Raw genomic sequence first — 7978 nt, forward strand, 5'->3', positions numbered from 1 at the left:
TTTTATCCACGACATCTCGCGTCCGTCTGTTCGTTTTTGGATGACGAAGGCGTAGCTTGTACGGTTTGTTGGTTAAAAAAAACAAAAAAAAAAAAATACTAACAAATAAAAAGAAATCCAATAACAGAAACGACGAAAAAAGTGTTCAGAGACTATTCAAGAATTTTAATTAATGCTTACTGTAGAGAACCGTACTCTGGCTTTATGGAATATTCAATTTTCAACAACATTCGAGAGCTGCAAATCACTCAGTGATTCGACAACGTTAATTTTTTTTTTTTTTCGTTTTTTTTTTCCATCAAAATCAGAAAATTGCACCGTTCTGCCGATTTTTTTCAACACAATCGACTCGATGATCGTGAATAAAGTTTTTTGAAAATCTCGAACAAGATACATGTATGGTTTTCTTTTTTTGTAAAGTCAAATTTCGTATAATCGTTCCAACCAATAAGCAATAAAGTTACGATTTATTAGCATTATAAAAACAATAATAATAAAGTATGCTGTTATTCAAAATCTATGATGTTACAAATAAAAAACTTCAATTCGATTCGACCGACTGGAAATTGAACTTTTGAATACGATCGTTGAATTTTTTGTTTCTGGTCTTTGTTCGTTTCGTGACAGTTCAAATAAACTTGAATTTTTTAAATCTACTTCTCATGATATGTATTATGTACGTATACAATGTACTTTATTACATACTCTTAGAGTTATTGTCGGATAAAACTTTACGGGAAGTGAAATTTTTTAATCGACATATTTGGAGTTTTGAGAAAGAAAAATTTTTTCCTCACGATTCGTAGGATTGGCGACAAGGATATACGACGAGTGTGCCGAATTTCGAACCACAAGCGAGGCGCAGAAGCGAAAAGACAACGAGACAAACATAGGTAGACGAAAAAAAGGAAACGACACGTAGGTGAAAATAGATAGACGCACGATATTGTATGTAATACATGTTTAACGCGTAGCGGTTCTCCGCCTCTCCCGCGATATCAAAGGACCAGTTTTTCACCGGCATTCAATATATACATAATATACATACACGTGTATAAAAACACACGTATTATACACGACGCGCGTTGTGTTAGAGCTTTCGCCGGCAAAGTTGAATAAGAAATAATCGACGCGATTCTAGGAGGAGGAAAGAAAAAAAATCTACAGGTTATAATAAACAAACAAAATAATAGGTGAAAGAAAGCAGGAAAGAGTTGAAAAAAAATTCGTCGTTCGTCTGACGTTTATTTACCTACTCAATCGACGCCCTCTAAAACCGCTCGTTCGATTCGCTCTTTGTCTAACTATATTCGCGTTCATGCAAATTCCGGATTAAAGGCAGATTTATCCACTCCAAGCTCACTCGCGTGCAGCGGTGAAATACAAGTTCTATGTCGCATTGCTAATTAACTTGACTGGCTTCTCGTCAACGTCCCGTTAGCTCGGGTATATAAAGCGTGGATTTTTTTTTTTTCTTTTTTTTTCATTCTCTCTTCGTCTACTTTCGATATTATTAATTTTCAACGGTGTGAAAAATTTTCAAAACTTGTGCGGAAAATTCGTTGCGGTGAAAATCGCTCGTGTGCGATTGTGGAAAATTATAACTGATATTATACGGAATAATTCATACGTTAGAAGCGTGATGCAGGTGTTCAAGATCTCGTGAACGGCGCGGCGGGCAATGAAATCTTGATTACTCTCTATTTTGTCATGGCTCGAATGGCATGCGGGACGAACAACAGCAACGCGTGTTCTTACGCTCTTTTTATTCTCGGTTGGGGGGGACAACCTACAAACTCAACAACTTCGACAACGATCTATTCTGGAGGAGGAACGCGAGTTGTTATTACAAAAACGATTAAAACGCTTGCGGAATTCTCGCAATTGCGTATATTCTTGCGAGAATTTTGGAAAGAATTTAAATCGTTAAACAACAACACAATACGTGGTGATAAATAAAGCAAAGCCATCGATCGTAGAGAATTTCTAAATACAATTTTGTTACTACGTTGTTAAGGGACGTTGCTCGAAACATGCCGATTAAAAATTTAGAACTGTATACTTTACGGATGATTAATATTATTACGTTTTAAAAATTTCTTACTTTTACAAAATTAATTCCATTAATTTTAAAAATTTTACATCAGACCTGCGAACAGGTAACTAACGATAAGTTTACAACAAGTTTTCCATGGGTTTGCATTTTTATCCTTGTATTTGACAACGTAAACAATCTGACGAATAAATGGATAAATAAATCGTGAAAACGGTGAAATTTTCCTCTCCGGAAAAACTTGAACGCGATGTTATTTCCGTTCGATTCTACGCCGGGGTGAAAAAATGATATGTCAAATTTTTTCTTTTCACCAGTCGCACGATAAATCGCGAATTATAACATGTAACTCGATTTGCAAATACGAGTGGGATGTCGAAGGATGATGACGTCGGCACGTGTGAGTCTCGTGCGGAGTGATTTTTTCCCTCCGTCTTTCCTTTTCTTTTTCTTCTTTTTTTTTTTTTTTTTTTTTTAAATTTTTTTCTCTCCCTTCTCCTCCCCTCTTCCGCACGTGCGTTTTTCTCCATTTTTCATCGTGTCTGTGAGTCGGCATCTCGTATTCATGCCTTCTTCGCACGGACGTTCACTTGCGATTGTGTGCGGGTCAAGGAGTTCAAGTGAAAGTATTAAATATCAGTGGCCTCTGCATCGCGCGGCTAATATGTAGGTAGGTACATACATACGTACGTACGGTGAATCCGCACACGGCAATATAACGGACGACGTCTGGATATATTATTCAGCCGTGTCGCGTTATTATTACGCGTCATACTCCGTGTGTTGGGAAAAATCGGCGCAGGAGAGGGAAAAATAAAATTATTAATTATGGTAATACAATTTTCGCCGTTTTCCTGCCACCTAAATTAATCTAGTCATTGAAACGTTGAAGGATCTGTTTGAAAAAAAGATGAAAGAAGAAACAATTATCTCACTCATTTTATCGGACGATATTCATTCCGTGTTATTCAACTCGGCAATTTTACTTCCCTTCCAGTTAGTTGTTTCGTTACTTTTGTTCCTTTATCTGAATTTCGTATACGAAATATAGCTATATATAGGTGGTTAAATTTCGCTGTCGAGAATTATTGTCGTATGTAGAAATTTGCCAAAATTGTCTAATAAAAATGTAGGTAAATTATATCTATAACCGTGTAGGTATAGTATGTAAAAAAAAAATAATATTGTGTCTCCGGTTATGCAACGTTTGAGTACATTTTTTATGTCGAAACGAGTATACCGTACAAATTACTGTACATAATACATATTATATTGCAATTGCACAAAAGTTGAGATACGCAAACCCTCGCGGTGTTGTGAACAAAACAAGTCAAGGTTATCAACTTTTATTACCTACACCCATACATCTAGATATGAAAAACCTTTGCAACTTTGTACAAATACAAACATATAACAACGTGCATAATATAAATTTGTTTATCTGACGTGTAAATATTTATTTAATTTTTTTCCTTGTTCAGAACCTGTCACTCGTTTGAATCAATATTTATTAATACTTGGAACCTTTTCTTCGCATTCTCTTTCGCATTTTAATCTGTTTTATTTTCAAGGAATAGCTAAGAAAAACAAAATTCTGGCCAAAAATTGTTGTTGCATTCCTCGCATTTGTCGCCAAGTTTTCACAGTTATGAGGTATTCGTTCATCGTTGAAGTTTTACAACCGTGCGGCGAAAAAAAGAAAAAGTAGAATCGAAAAGCGAGTACTCCAAAATTACCGGGGAGCGGAAAATTTATGTTGGCAGATTTCTGCGCGAATTTTCGGGCGTCCGTTTTACGGAATAATGGGGGGGATGAAAAATTCGTAAATCAGCGATACGTGAGGGGGTAGTATGGATGCAAATTACCATTAGTTTCGCGACTAACACGGTTTTGTCAAGCGCGAATGGCCGGTTCTTGCGCCACAGTCTCGAGCCGTCATCTGTTGGATATTTGCTAGCGTTTACAGCAACGACACGTTGTAACAAGTGGCAGCAACAAAACCGCCCAGTGACATAATATAACCACCGGATCGTAGCGAGGAGCTTTTGTATTTATGCAAAATTCATGCATTCATGCCTAATTTATGCCGCTCGGGATGTTATTCCAACGGTAATTAACCACAGGGTCTGAATCATTTTTTTTTATCGCTGTTCAGTGACAGGTTTTCGGTAGAAATAAAAAAAAAAAAACGGTGGAATCACGCGCCTGAAAGAAACCTGCGTTTGTCAGTTGCGCGTATTTTTCAAACACCGGGTATATTGAGATCACATGAAATAACGATTAAACGCTGGTGTTCCGTTGATCGGATTTAATTTCTATTCTCGATCCATTTACACGCGCGTTAACGGGATTCAAAATATCCAGAGGCGCCGTCTGGTGGCGGAAAATCGAATCAAGGTGATTCGTATTTAATTACAAACCTCGACTTTCAGCGTATATTTCAGCCTGCATCGATTCAACGCAACGAAACAAACGTCCGACAGCTTGCACGAGTTTCATCGTGTCTTCGCGTCAGCGCAATTCGCGCGAAACGATCAGCTGTTCGCTCATCGCGACGCCATCTTGCCGGCGCTTCGAATACCGCTTGATTCTAACGTCGACGTTCGGTGATAATTCGAATTCACATCACAGGACTGATTGGTTAGAAAATTCATTTAAAAGGAATAACAAACCCGATCTTTCGATTTCGCCTCCGATCGGGATTTACGCGTAACGGATCGAGAGGCGATTAATCCGTTTCGAGCGGACAATCCAGTCGTATGCAAATGCCCGCCTGCGGTGCCGAAATTTCTCTTACACAGTGCGGCTGTTGAATCGTCAAATCGGCGTGGGACGTCTCAAAAATAAAAAGTCACTTTCGATTCTTCCCCGCTGGATTTCGTCCTGCAAGTTGTTCGGGTCAACGTCCATTTTTCACTCCGCACGGTGCATCAGTCTTCCCGTTCCCCTGCCGAAAATGTTCATCCGTCAAATCGTGCAACGTTTCGAAATAATTCGGCGTGTAATTTATCCCACGACTTTTATTCTTTGAATTCGACAAACTGTACAATAAATTAAAAAAGCGCGAATCATCGTACGCGGATTTTCATCCATCGCGTCTGACGATTCGCACTTTTGTAATTTGTTACACACCTTGTCGAACTTGAAAAATAAAAATCGTGCAACACGTGGAAATTACACGCCGAATTCTTTCGAAACATTTTATGATTTGACACGTGAACATTTTCACCAACGTCAATTCTTCTCGCGTTCTACGATATTTCGCATTCGATTTTATTCAACTCTCGGAGACTTTTACCCAACGACGTGTAACGGGCGACCGTTAACGAAACCAGACGATGATTAGACCTTTGATTAAACAATGCTCCGCAACCGTTCTTGTAATCCGCAACTCCGTCGAGCTGATGCGGTTTACGGAGAATAAGGTTTCGGAACACTCGGTTGCGTTACAACTCTGCAAGTCTGATGCTCCGTGCTTGAGTCACGATAATGGAGCAACTCTCGAGTTCTTGTATTGTCGCAATTCTCTCCGCAACTCTGCGTTATACGGCTTAGACTCGATCTTGGTAACTCCGAGTGACGGCGAAAAAATACTCGATTTTCGAGTAAAATCGATTGATTTTCCACACGATCGGTTGTTGTTTGAAAAAAGCATTATCATTTTACGCGAATAACCTTTCGATTGTTGTTCAATGTTTGAATAAGCGAAGAATAAGCGAACATATTTTACCTAATGGTGAAAATTATTTTCAATCAAACTACAGATTAGCAAAAAAACGCAAGAAAATTACGAAACAATCGGTTAATCGATCAATTTTCACCGATTCAATCGAGTCGCGTTCGATTACTTTTGGCCGAATGGCAATCTTTATTGGGAAGAACAATAACAGGGTGGTCACTAAATCTTCATCACGAATTTCCCTGTGCTTTTCAAATTTTCCAGTCAAAAAGAAAAAAATATTACAATTTTCCCCGATCAATTCGCAGCGAATTGAAAAAATATACACATTTCCTTCTTACGAATAAGAATAAGAAGATGCCGATTCGAATTGTCAGATTCTCTTAATATTCCCGTTTCCTCGACGGCTGATCTTTCTCCGGTTCATCTCTTCATCCCCGATACGTACTTCGATTTGAAAATAACGTCGCTAATCGTCGTACAAGGTATTGTCAAAGTGAAAGAAATCCGCTGATTTCGCTAGACGTTCAGACTAACGGGGGGAAAAGGTCCGATAATTGGAGTTGTAAAATTGCGGCTTGATAGTCGAGTCGAAGCCTTGAGGCTTTGTGGTTGATTCGAGTGGTCACCTTCATTACGGCCAAGACCAAGCGATTATCTGTGAGGTCAAACAGCTCCGGCAGAATTTTAAACTCCGCGGCGAGAGCCCGCTAAAGAAAGATACGGATAGAAAATCGTTCAACGTATGGGTATAAAATTTATAAAATACCGATCACTCGACTAATGTCGGGTGTGTAAAAACGAATGATTCTGCAGCACATATCCCGTATTGTGCAACGGTTGTTAGTTCGAATATGAGAGAGTATTTCGACCCGGATGTCTGTTAGGTGAGTTTAATTTGGGCTTTTTCACCAATCGTAAAAAAGAAACGCCTGAAATACTGAATTCGAATTCAAAGCGATTTCGAGTATTTAATTATTATTAATACCATCGACGCTTCTTCTTCAAAATCGTCGTGTATATAATTTTTTATAAATTGGTCGATATTATCGATTCAGAAGTTATTCGATCGACGATGTTTAGAAATTTATTCTCGCCGTTGGCCAGACGGGGGCGGAGTTCAGACTCTGTCCGATACGATAATTATTGTGAAATAAAATGATTGGCATCCGTTGTACGATTTATTATTATACATAAGTGCGCGAGGATTGAGTTTACGATTAATATTAAACAGTCTGATCTCAGCCTCGCTCTCTCCTCGTCACCTCTAATCGAATTTGCATGACAAAGCTGTATTTTTCATTATCCTTATTTCCAAATTTCATTTCAACATATCTAGATCTCAACCTTCTCCAATTATCATCGCGTATATTATACGTACGGAAATTGCAGAGTTTCCGTGATTCCGTTTCGAGTGACGAATTCGCGAAATCGTTGTTCGGATACTAATAAAAGAGTGTTTGAAAGAGAATGAGAAAAAAAAAGAAATAAAAAATTAAACGACGGCGAAAACTGTACAAGAAACAATAAAACGCAAACAAGTTTTTGAATCCATTTTGTTTTCCGAGATCGATAGATCGTAAAATTTCTTTTCAAACGAACCAACGGTTCAACCTCGACACGATTCGTGGGTGAAAATTTGCCTGTCGTAAAAATCGAAAATCAATCCGAACAATTTTGTTTTTTGCAAGAGAAAAAAGAAAAAAAAAAAACATTTTCAATTCCCTGGTCAATTATTTTCAAAAATTAAACTCCCTTTTTCCTTTGCACAAATTTTTCCTCTCTACGCTTATTGATCTGATTAAAATTGATGCGATTATTTGTATTTCTCATAGTAAAAAAAAAAAAAAAATGAAATTTCTCTGATCAATTATTTTCAAAAATCCAACTCAACCCGGCAATGAATCCGAATCCATTTTTGTTCTCTCCGCTCGTTGATCCGACTAAAATTGATGCGATTATTAAATTCTCGAGGTCTTTGAAAAAAAAAAAACAAAAAAAAAAAAACACCGTGATTCCGGAAAATCGATACTCGGCAAAATCGGCGCGCAGCGTTCGGGATTTTTGAGTCGGCGGTAAGAACCTGAACAATTTGCGGTGTCGGCCTGGCCGGGAGAAACGTGAAAGTGAGAGTAGCCCTCGTGCATGAATCGCGGTGTGTTTTGCCAGCCGAGCGATTCACCGTGTATAATCGTCTGTGCGTGTCGCATACGTGGGCGAACGAATAATCGTGTGGGTGTTATAAC

Source organism: Neodiprion virginianus, chromosome 3, assembly GCF_021901495.1.
Source record: "Neodiprion virginianus isolate iyNeoVirg1 chromosome 3, iyNeoVirg1.1, whole genome shotgun sequence".
Lineage (NCBI taxonomy): Eukaryota > Metazoa > Arthropoda > Insecta > Hymenoptera > Diprionidae > Neodiprion > Neodiprion virginianus.